Source organism: Chiloscyllium plagiosum, chromosome 9 (assembly GCF_004010195.1).
Source record: "Chiloscyllium plagiosum isolate BGI_BamShark_2017 chromosome 9, ASM401019v2, whole genome shotgun sequence".
NCBI lineage: Eukaryota > Metazoa > Chordata > Chondrichthyes > Orectolobiformes > Hemiscylliidae > Chiloscyllium > Chiloscyllium plagiosum.
Window position 1 is genome coordinate 18,843,255 of NC_057718.1, and position 12,768 is coordinate 18,856,022.

The following is a 12,768-nucleotide window of genomic DNA, read 5'->3' on the forward strand; positions in this document are numbered from 1 at the left end:
AAGATTCACTCCACCAAACTCGACATAACTTGTACTTAGCCAAAAACCATAAGGTTCAGCCCTTACTTTGGATCCTGAGGTACGCATGTAGACATACTCAGTGAATTTGGGTGGGGTCATGAGTTGGCATTGATAGGGCACGTGGGGTAGTTGAATGGAGTGATGGCGAGGGGTTATGAGGGGTGAAGCCTAGAGGGCTTAATATTTAACAAACTAACTCAGACAGAGAATCGAGATGGACATTTTCATTGGGTGTCCTCAGCACTCAGCAGCCCCTGCTGCCATTTTTGATCAGCATCCAGGGATAGCAGATCTGACTTCTTGCCACTCCAGTCTTCTCCAGAAAAAAGATTGTGCCAATTTTCCCTGAGCTAAGCGCAGCAAACTGGGAAATGTCTGGACTGCATCTGGAATGAAAATATGGCCTGACGTGAAGTAGGAGAATCATGTCCTGTGCTGAATCTATACAGAGAATTCAAAATTGTTTGGGAGGGGAGCTAACCTCATATGATCCTAAACTTAGTGGGTGGGATTATGCTATTTCACTGACCAGTTGTGGGGGGGGGGTACTATCTTCAACTGTTACAAAACACAGATACATTTACCTCTCTAGCCAATGTTCTGTTATGGCCTTAAAAAACCAAATGCACGCTCATTTTTGTAGTGTCAGATATCCAAAACATCCACCTTCTTCACACAGCACCACACCATCCCGCTCCCCCAACCCCCAAAATGTTTCTATCTCCACTGTTTTGGATGACCAGCCCTGAATTTCCAGAATGAAAAACACAGAAAAGAACTACAATGCCTCGGCTCCAAATAAATTAAAAATGTGCTTGCTGTCAACTATTACATCGGCTGAAAACAAGTACTGTATAGATTCTGTGATTTCTATTGAGTTCACAACCCTTGCCCAAACTAGGATTGATTTGCAAAAGTCAAGTATTTCCAAATGAACTTGACATAGTCCATTGAAGTTAGCTTCTTCAATTTTCCCTTTTGCGTAGCTTATAACACACAAATAAGTTGACTACACGTATGAAAAAGAAGCTTTCAGAATTTAAGACTAACATGTGCAAGAAAGCACCTGCAAGCTCTCATACAAATTGATCATAGTTCACTAGGCATCTAAGCTATCCCAACATTTACAAAAAACCCTGAAGCAGCTCAGTTTCAATGAACTTAAGGGAGTTTCATGGAAGTGGCATATGTACAATATCAACTTGGTTCAACTAACAACACTTTAGCCTTTAGTTTTCATTCAAGTCCCACCCAAAGCCTAGAGCACATATATTGGGTTTGCACACAATGTTAAGGGTGTGCCACATTATCCAAGGTACCCCTTCAAATGATACATTGAAGCTTCAATGGCTCAATCTGTTAAAGATTAGGGGATTTTCCTGTTCTGTCCAATGTGTGTCCCTCAATCAATACTTCGAAAAGAAATCAGATCCATCATCAGGTTATTCATCTTCATGTTGCTAACGTTATGTTGCTGTGTGAAAAATAGCTGCAGTGTTTCCTTACCTAACAATGAACACAACACTTCGATATAATGAATTGCATGGGAAGCACTTTGAGATGTTTCTCAGGCGCGATAAACCCTTTCTTTCTTTCCTCTCAAATTAAAATATTATTAGATTGAATGCTTTTACTGAGATAAAACAGCGAGGTGGTGGTTATAGATACATTACAATAAAGAAGAACTTACAGATCGGGAGCGTATTAAAAAGAGAAGACTTTGAAATGTTCGTCTTTTCAAATGCATGTAACATACTTTTAATTTATTTAAAATTGCAGAAGGATATTAAAATGGTTCCATTATTACAGGATAATCACTAATATATTGTTAGCTCTGAACAAAATGAAACCAAAATGTTTGTCTTTCAACCTAACCTCATTCGGCTACCAGAGCATTACCATGGTGGGCAATAAATTCTAAAAGATCTAGACAATTTTTGGGTGTCACTTGCAGACATTCATATCTTTAAAGATATACATTTTCCACAATAATTCAAGGAACTGCATGTAATTACAGACAGTGATAATGAGTAATGCCAGACTCTAATCCAGACATTCAAGCTATTATACAGTGAATGTTTATCTTCTAAACGCTACAACATTCCTGTAATACAAGGTAGCATTACAGATTGCAAAAAAAACACAGCAGAAATATGTGCTCTAATTCAGGATACTGAGCATTTTATTTAACAATTCACTTCATCAGTTTAATATTTATTTTTATGTTAATATAATTTGATATACTTAATTTTACTCTTGTGATGCATTGTGGATACCAGGATATAAACACTGTAACCTGAAATGTACAATCTTAGAACAAAAGACTTGTTACAGAAGGAGGCTATTCAGCGTGTCATAGGTGATATGGCTCTCTGAAGGAACAACGTACTTAATGTCAGTAGCCCCTTTTTCCCACCCTAGCCCTATACATTCTCCCTTTAATCAATTTGTTTCAAAAGAACCTGCCTCCATCACACTCTCAAGATTAGAGTGCTGCTGGAAAAGCACAGCAGGTCAGGCAGCATCCAAGGAGCAGGAAAATAGACGTTTCAGGCAAAAGCCCTTCATCAGGAAAAGCCCTTCATCAGCCCTTCCAGTACCACTCCAATCTTAACTCTAATCTCCAGCATCTGCAGTACCCACTTCTGCCTCCACCACACTCTCAGGCAGTTCATTTCAGATTTTAACCATTCGCTAGGTGAAAATGTTTTTCTCTTGTTTCAATCACTTCTTTTGCCAATTCCCTTAAATTTGTGCCCTTTGGTTTCTTGATTCTTCCTTCAAAGGATCAGTTTCACTCGATTTATTCTTTCTAGACCTCTCACAACTTGCAAAAAAGTAATAATCAGCAGCAAAATTGCTAATATATTGTCTAGCATAGTGATGAAATGTATTCATTGTGTTGAGGTGGTTTTATAAGTAGCTCCAGCAATATCTTTATTTATGTTATAACCCAGATAACCTATCAGTAGATCTCGGACACTGAAATAATGTCCATTTCTCTCTAAAAGGTAACGAGTGGGACACCTGAACAGTTTACAGAGACACAGCAGTGGGTTAAGTAAGTGGACACGTAGTTGGAAAATGGAGTATAATGTGAGAAAATGAAATGTTGCTTATTTTGGAAGGGAAAGTAAAAGAACAAAATATTATTTAATAGATAAAAGCTGCAACACAAAGGGACTTGCAGATACTCATACATGAAACACAAAAAGCTAGCACACTGATGCAACAAGTAATCAGAAAGACTAATGAAATATTGACCCTTATTTCAAGGGGGCTGGAGCATTAGTCCCTGTTTTTGGTCAAAGCTACAGAAGCAAGTTTGTAGGTATGGTATGAAGGCCCTAATCACCAATTCTCTGGAAGAACCAGCTAATGACAACCTTACCTGTGAGCCAGCATGAGTACCATGGTGATCAGTGCCTTGGCAATAGGGGCCAACAAGAACTCACAATGACACCTAATAACCACCTCCTGTGTGGTACTTGTAATAGAAACTGACTCCCATGAGTTGGTTTCTCAGCCATGAGCAAAAGTGCACCATGTGAAACTACCCCAAGACCAATGGATTTGATTTTCTGCATTTCTATTGGCTTATATAAATGAAAGGATGCCTAAGGCAATGATATTCAAATGAAATAGCAACTAGACACAAGAGTATAAGATTTGGCAACTTAGTCATGTTTTGAAGTCTTTATCATGTTTTATAAATGTAACACAATTATATTCCTATAATATCAAATATTCGGGGAGGGCTCGTCCGTGCTCTGAATGAGAAGTCAAGTTCTTGATGGTGGGAAGGATCCACAATTTTCACCAGCAAATATCACCAGCAGAAAAGTGATTCTCATTGGTGAGTGATGATAGGCCCATAAAAGGAACTTTCACTTGATTTGACTCCCCTTTGACTTTGAGATATGGTCATTTGATTACTGCATGCTTGCCACATAGGCTGCTGGCACATAGTGCAGGTGTGAGATTGATACAGCCTGGTGTCATACAGCAACATGTGCATCCCCTTGACCAATGATTTCTGACAACTTCTGACAAGATGCCTGGCCTTGTGTGTATGCTAAAAGATAAACTCAGACAGCAATACTGTGAGTTTGTTAGCTCTGGTTGGGGGGGTAAAGCTGAGATACTGTGAGCATCCAGGTATGGCCTATGTGAATAATTGCAAAGTGAGCAAATGAACAACTTTGAGATGCAGCCGGGTCCAGTCTATGAGCTGGATGCCTGTCCATGCGTGCTGTGTCCTTGCAGCAGTATTTCAATAAGAAATGACAGTACACTCAAAAGCACAGCATTGAAGTGCCATAGCATATTGTAACTTCATTAGAGATGTGCCACTATGGTGTGGACAGGTTGGCATGTTTTGAATGCCAACATCTGTGGATGTGGCATGCCATGACTGCTCTGAATTGTCCCTTGGAACATTAGTGCCAGTTCTCCATGTTGAAAGTCCAGAAGAGCAAGTGATAAGCTGTAGTTGCTAGGTAGGAGAAAGTGAGGACCGCAGATGCTGGAGTTGCCAGGTACCTGATCTGATTTTCAAGTCAGGCATTCCCAGTGTCTAGTTTCTATCCGACAACGATACGATGGGAACCTGCCTATTATTAAGGTGAGATTGGGTAGTCATGAGGGTGATTATAAGTGTCCAATAGACACGTTCAAAATTCTGAAAGAAATTACAAGAGTAAATAGTGAAAAAATAATGAATTGGTAGCAAAGACGGCACAGATTGTCACAGGAATAAAGAAGAGGAAATTTGAAAGGAATTTTAAACATGGAATATTTCATCACTCGAAGTTTGGGAGAACAATATCTTTACCCCACAGAATGTTACCATAAATGGCTATTGAGACAAAAATAAAAGTATAGATTCAAGGGGAATTGAAAAAATATTTGATAGAAAGAATGTAAAAGGAGGCAGTGAAAGGGCAGGGAAATGAGATTCTTGTAGATAGTTACAGTTGAACAGTTTAGCCCTGACACAGTTCACTGGGTTGCGCCCACTCCCGCTGTACTGCCATTCCCACCAACCTATGAACTGTCTGGTTTAAAGGAAATATCTGAAAATGAGATTCATCTCTCACAGCTTCAGAACTCAATCATGCACCCAAATCATTCACTCCCACAGATATTGCACATTTACAAAATTCAGAAATGGTCCACACCAAACAAGACATTAATGAGAAAATGTTCAAACTGCTGAAGCTGTGAGATTGGTGCCGGTTGAGATTCAGTCACTTTAGTCTACAAGAACTGCAGCAAAATAAATATATTCAGATAGTTGTCCTGATGCTGGGGGAGCTGGTCACATTTTGCCCCCTTGTGGCAGGTGCATTCTGTGCCGTGTAGTCAGTTCCCAGCTACAGGATGAAGTATAAGCTGTACCTTGCCTCTCTGAAATATTACACAAAGAGCAGAAAGATGGACCAATATTGGACTGACTGTATCTCTGTTTGTTCAGCTGTAGTCAGTGTTTATTTCCAAAGTATATTCCAACAAACAGTGCAACAACAATTCGTAATGAATGCTTTAACATCTAAAATGTCCCAAGGCCCTTCACAGGAGTATCAACAAGCAATATCTTGACACTGACTCAATTAAAATAATGTTGGGCAGATAGCCAAAAGCTTGGTCAAAGGAGAAAATTTTAAGCAAGACTTTAGAGGAAGGAAATAGATGTAGAGAGGTGAAGAAGCTTAATATGGAATAGTCTGCTGCTAGAGGTGGCAAGCTTGGAGGCAGATGAGGCACTTAATTAAATGGAATGGTGGCATACTCAAATAACACCATATTTCTGCCTCCAGAAGGTCATAAGATCCAGAGGCAGAATTAGGCCATTCAGTCTATCAAGTCTGCTCCGCCATTCTATCATGGCTGATACATTTTTGAACATTCTTCTGCCTTCTCTCCATAACCTTTGATCCACTTACTATCTGTCTTAAATGAATGATTTGGCTTCTCAATGATTTGGCTTCTCCAGCTTTCTGTGGCAATGAATTCCATTGATTCACTACATTCTAGCTGAAGCAATTCCTCCTCATTTCAGTTCTAAATGCTCATCCCTTCACTCTGAGGTTGTGCTTTTTGCTCCTCGTCTCTCCTACTAGTGGAAACATCTTCCACTCCATCCAGGCCTCTCAGTATTCTATAAATTTCAATCAGATCTCTCTTATCCTTCTATACTCCACCTTGTACTGATCCAGAAATGTCAAATGCTCTTCATATGACAAGCCCTGGTGTCCAGAATCATTCATGTAAACTTCCTCTGAACCCCAAACAAGGCCACGTAATCCTTTCTTAGGTACAGGATCCAAGACTGTTCATAATATTCCAAATACAGTCTGATCAGAGCCTTGTGCAGCCTGAATAATACAACCCTGCTCTTGTATTCTAACCACCTTGAAATGAATACTAACATTGTGTTTGCCTTCCTGACATCCAACTGAACCCTGCCATTCAACCTTAGGAGAATCTGAACTAGGACTCTCAAGTTTCTTTGTGATTCAAAGTCCTGAAGCCTTTCCCCATTCCACTCAAGTTAAATTGTTACTGGAAAGTTCCATGGTCAACCTGCTCACCCTGCCACCAATTGACACCCTAATGTAATCAATTAAGGACCACTTAAAAGCCTCAGCTATTTGCCACTGGGACTAAGCCTGCTGCAGGACAGCCTTGTCGCGATGCAGCCTGACCAATATGGCAAAGGTTGTCATCCCAGGAGGTGGCTGGCATGTGAGTTCCATCATCAAAAGCAATCAATACCTGATAGAAAGACAGAATATTGGACCTTAGTGTGGGAATTATAATGGTATTGTTATCTGCTCTGTAAATGGAACAAAAATGAAGTATATGAATTCTGAAGCTGGAAGTTCTCTCGTAGACTTACTTAAAGCTAAACTAATAAATACCACACAACGTAGAGATGACAAGAGCATAGGTGACTATTCCGCAAAAGAAAAAAAAGACAGCAGGTCGAGGACTCCTTGGAGCTGTCTAACAGATATGAAATTTTAGATGCAGTACAACTAAGTCAGGGGTGGATCACCCATGAAAAATCACAGAACTGTGACACCAAGGCCATTCTGGGAAAAGAGAAAGAGACTGGTAGGCAGATTACTAAGGCAGTATTAGTGAATGATTCAATAATTCAAAGGATAGACAGGTTGGAACTGGGATAAGGTGGGGGAGCGGGGAAATGAGGAAACTGGTGAAATCCACATTGGTGCCATGGCATTGGAGGGTTCCAAGGCTGAAGATGAGGCGTTTTTCCTCCAGGCATCAGGTGGTAAGGGAGTGGCGATGGAGGAGGCCCAGGATCTGCATGTCCTTAGCAGAGTTGTGGGGAAGGTGCAGTTTAAGTGTTCGGCCATGGGGCAGTGGGGTTGATTGGTGCAGGTATCACGTAGATGCTCTCTGAAGTGCTCTGCGAGTAGGCATCCTGTCTCCCGTGTAGAGGAGACTGCATCGGGAGCAACGGATACAATAAGTGGCGTGTGGAAGAGCAGGTGAAATTTTGATGGATGTGGAAGGCTCCTTTGGGGTCTTGGACGGAGGTGAGGGGGGAGGTGTTGGCGCAAGTTTTGCAATTCCTGTGGTGGCAGGGGAAGGTGGCAGGAGGGGAGGGTGTGTTGTTGGGGGCATGGACCTGATGAGGGCATGTACCCTTAATCTGTAAAGGTTTCCCAGTATAGGTTCTCAGTCTATCCAAGATCTTGTGCAAACTTAAGGTTGGAGTCCAGAGTGAGTTTTGTTAAAGACTAGTTCTACAATCACTGGATGGCTGTGCCAGTATCGAACTTCAGTAGAACTGGATGATCATTTAACCAGATGTTTATTTTGATTGTTTTGCATTTGGATGTTACTAAGTAATTTAACTGTTCCAAACCACATGTTGGTGGTCTTTCCAGGGCATGCACTTTCCTGCACACCAACCTATGAGTTCTCTTACTCAGTTTAGGTCTTGTGGGACTCTTTTGGTCTCTCGAATCCACATACTGGCAGCAACAACAATGGCTTACCAGCCGAGATCCTGAAGAAACTTTTAACCATTAGACTGAGGCTTAGTTTTGTTTTGGAGTTTTGCTGTTGGCTGACTTAAGAGTCCCTCTGCTCAGGATTTGTCTTGGGTCAGGCTATGCAATTGTCCTTACTCAACTGGTGTTCACAAAGCTCAGTCAGACTGGCGAGGGTGTCCATTTCCATTGGAATACTCTGTAATTCAAATGCTCCACTTGCCACATTTTCCAATGATAAAGCCAGTTGGAATGCCTGTTTGAGGCCCAGTTGGGCTTCAACTAGTAAGTGCTCTTACATGGTTATATCATTAATCCCACATACCAAATGGTACTTCAGCATCTCATTCAGAGTTAAACTAAAGTCACATGCCTCTGCCAGCCATCTTTACCTAGTCAAAAATTTCAATATGCATTCCTCTGGTTCTTGAATTGCCGAGTAAAACTGATGGTGTTTCAGAATTGGAATTGTAATGTTCCTTAACTAAATCCATCAACTCTTGAAAGGTTTTAGTACTTGGTGCCTCAGGGAGAGTTAGGCACTTAATTTTCAAAAAAGTACGGGTCCACAACTTGTTGCCTTTCATCTACCCCAATGTTATTAAGGCATTCTTTCTACATCCTGGGCAGGATCAATGGCAAGATCAAATGAGTCAAGCTTCCCAAATTACAGCATGATGCCAGAAATGTGTATCCCAACTCAAAGACTACTTTTGCAAGCAACTTTCTTCAGGAGAGTGCTTTTCTCCCAATGCCATTGAAATAACTCCACAGAGGCCAATATCCCATCAGCAAGTCACCTTTACTCACACATGGAGAGTCCTTTACTCTCATCCAGCTCCATTAGAGCCAACTCTCAGAGTGAACAGAACCTCTGACACTCCTGTTTATATCTGTCACACAAGGCTCCCTGATTTGACCAGATTAACAGCCTCAATCAGGGAACTCATATTCTATGAGATCCATCTGGCTGACCTTGTTATAATCACTACACTGGTTATTGTTTTCTGTTAATTGGAGTCCATCAGATAGGTAAATTAATGTCTCTGAGTACATTGTTAAAGCCGTAACTTTCATGATGACCTCAAGAACAGTGGGGCTTGAGTAGCAGCACACTTTGCCAAGTGGATCTTGATGAGAGAAGTACAGTCTGCATTTTGGAGAAGTTGAATAGGTGGTGACCACCATGCACTCTAAACTGAGCAGCTATGTGTGCAGATGTCAACCCAGTGTCAACCCATGTCGTTGTGCATGAACTGTTGCTTTGCTCAAGGTTGCTACTACAATCTTCTTTACGTGTAAGTAATTAGGGCCAGCTTGGTCTAGTGTGGTAGTGAAGAATGACTTCTTGGTCAAACTATCAACCTTATAGTTAGTAAGATACAGTTTATTGCATGTTTGCAACAAATTACAGGCAGTGATACAGAGATTTTGAGATTGACCAGATGTTGCATCTCATTCCTTCAAGATTCTATGCTGTTCCATCCACAAGCACATATGACATTATCATCATGGATGTTGCCAATGGCAGTCCTCAGTATTAATCCTTTCAGGCCAATGTTCAACACTGGCTGTGATTAAATAATGTTATGATTTAAAAATTCTCATCCTTGTTTTCAAAATTCACAAAGTCTCCCTATCTTTTTACCTCCTTCATCCTCAAAACCTTCTGATGTATGTGCTCATTTCATGTAGATCTACTTTGCATTCCCCAATATTAATTATTCCACTATTGGTGCTCATGTCTTCAGTGGCCACTCTCTGAAATGACCTAGCTACATATCATCCTTCCTTACCTCACTTTCTGCCTTTAAGACACTGATTAAAAACGTTGCTCTTTTCCCAGGCTTTTGGTCTTCTGAATTAATTTCTCCTTGTGTTGCTGTGTCATAGTTTATTTGACAATGCCCCTGTGACAATCCCCTAAGCTCCTTCTGATAATTCATTATGTTAAAGTTGTTATTGTTGAATGAACAAACAAAAAGTGCTTTGGAATTGTCAAGTTCATAGAAAGCAAACTGCACACTGCATCATGGATGTGCTTTGATTGCAGTTTGTTTCACATTCAGACCCCAGAGAGGTTCTGCGACAGTCATTGTGATAATCATTTGGAGGACATCATGCTGTATTAAGGGGATTCAGATATGATGGTTTGACTGCAGGAGGAACGACTGCACCACCATTCCTGCAATCCTCTTATGCTTGTTTGTCTATGCTGGTCATGAGACATTCTGGCAAATTACATTTGGCTGTTTTTCTTTAAGGAAGCCTTCCAACAAATTTAACACCTCTGTGTTTTGAAGGGCCCTGAGGATATTATGTGTGGACCACTCTCTTATGGATATGCTTTCAAAGGCAATTTTATGCAAGAATGTTTCCGTGAGGCATAGGTGATGGGGTATGTTCCAACTGAATGAAGTATTTTGTGGCAATGTGACTAAAATCTATTACTGCAGAGAGTATGGGAAAAAAATACTTCTGAATAGAATAGCTTTAATTTTCAAATACCACGTGTTGCCTTTGTCATTTTAAAATATAGTTCACACTGTTACCGTCTGCTTCAGTAGAAAGAGCAGAATTTCCTGCAATTTATTCTTTGTAAACCCATTGCTTGTTTTTACAAAGAGGTCACATTGCTGTAGGCAAATACAGAGCAGAAATCCACCAAATCCTTCATCAGGCAATTAACAGGTTCCTTCAGACGAAACTTGTAAGGAAGATGACCATGCGGCACTGCAGAGGAAGGTTATTAGTTCAGCAGATAAACAAGCAGACATTTATGAAGAGAGTTGAGCAAAGGAGATAAGTTCTAAACCATTGAGATCAGTCCCTGGGCTAATATTTATCCACCTCTACAAACATAAAACATTGCGGATGCTGGAGATCTGAAATAAAAACAGAAAAAGCTACAGACATTAGAAACTGGATAAGTGTCAGCTTCTGTGGAGACAGAAACAGAGTTAATGTTTTGAGTCCAAAGAGACTTTCTCTTTCCACAGATGCTGCCAGGTCTGTTAGATTTCTTAAGTATTTTATGTTTCTATTGCTCATCCTCCTTTTTCTGGCCTTGAAGGTACATTTACAGTTGACAAAATTACGTATTGAGGCTAAAATTGTTGACACTGCACTTGCTATTAAAGAAAAGCTGAATAGGCTGACCAAATGACTTACAGTGCAGAGAGAAATAAGTTCTGCAACTGGTTTATGTTTTTAGGTGCTGATTTCTGATTAGTTAGGCTGTGCCAGAATACATTGCTATTACAGAAGAAGAAAACATAAGGAAATGCATAATCGGGCATAAAATGAAATATAAAATATTTTTTTCTGACAAATAAACACAAATTCAAGAGCAATCAAGCTTCACTTGGCATTTTCCATGTTTGCAAGTGAACTGAGGTACCTTTAATGTGAGATGTTCAGCACTACGCAAATATTTTTCATTCTGTCTGTACATTAGCTGTGCCTGTGGAGAGCCAAAATGTAAGAGAAAAGCTTGACGAAGGGATTTCGAATGCTCAGGCTCACATCCTGATCTATAAGTCGATGAAGGAGTAAGGTTTGCTGGACACATTCACACAGAGGTACTAAAAAGGCTCTTTAGGAAGGAAGAAAAGATACCACAAATGATATCAGACAGAGAAAGGGCTATAACATTGTGTTGAAGTCACCATTGATTGGAAACTGAAGTGAACCAGGCAGTTATTAACCTGGTTCCAATCATATCTTTCTTTTCATCGCCAAAAAACAATCACCTGTATTGTCTTCTCTTTTTGCTTTGACAGCATGATCTCTGGTGTCTCCCTAAAGATGTAATTTTGGCTCTGCCTATTTCTCATTAATATGTTATGATCAGTGAACGCAGTCATGGATACATCAGCAGAAATGTTCTCCATTTAAAATTGATAGACTAAAGTAACTGTCTTTAGTCCTAACTGTTCCCTAACCAGCAACTCCATCCCATTCCCAGACAACTATCTGAAGCTGAAAGAGATTTTCTTCAAATACATTGTCATATTTGACAACAAAACTGAATTCCAACTATAAATCTATGCCACCTCTATGGCTACCTACTTCCATCTCCACATCATTAGCCACAATTCCATTCCAGCCACAGCTCATTTTGTTGTTGAAAGTCTTGCACCTTTTAATTACATCTAAACTTGACTATTTCAGTGCATTCTTGGCCAGCCTCTCATGTTCCATCCTAAAACCCTCCATCTCTCAACCTCACTTTCCTTCCTTAAGATAACCTTTAAAACCTACCTCTTCGAGTAAACATTTGGTTATCTGCTTTAATATCTCCTTATATGGCTCAGTGTCATGTTTTATAATGCTGTTAAGAAGCACCTTTGAACATCTTATTGCATTACAAAGTGTTATTGTTATGGTCACATCGTATACCTGCAAAACCTATTGGGGAGGAAATATTACTTTTAAAAAGCAATTTGAAATATGGACACTGTGCCTTTAGAAAATGGACTCCAGAGTTTCCGGTGACATTTTCTAGTTTCTGTACAAGCTGGGACAGAAACGTCTGAACCTATCCCTGGGAAGTTACTGAAAGTGCAAATGGTGTGTTTTTTTTTTACTCTCTCTCCACAGAAAGAGCGGGAGCAGCAGAGGAAGTGACGGCAAGCAGAGGGGCAGCCGGGAAGGAAAAGTGAGTATAAATACTCACCCCTTGACACGAACGGTCATTTGAGTGGGAGCAGCGTCGAAG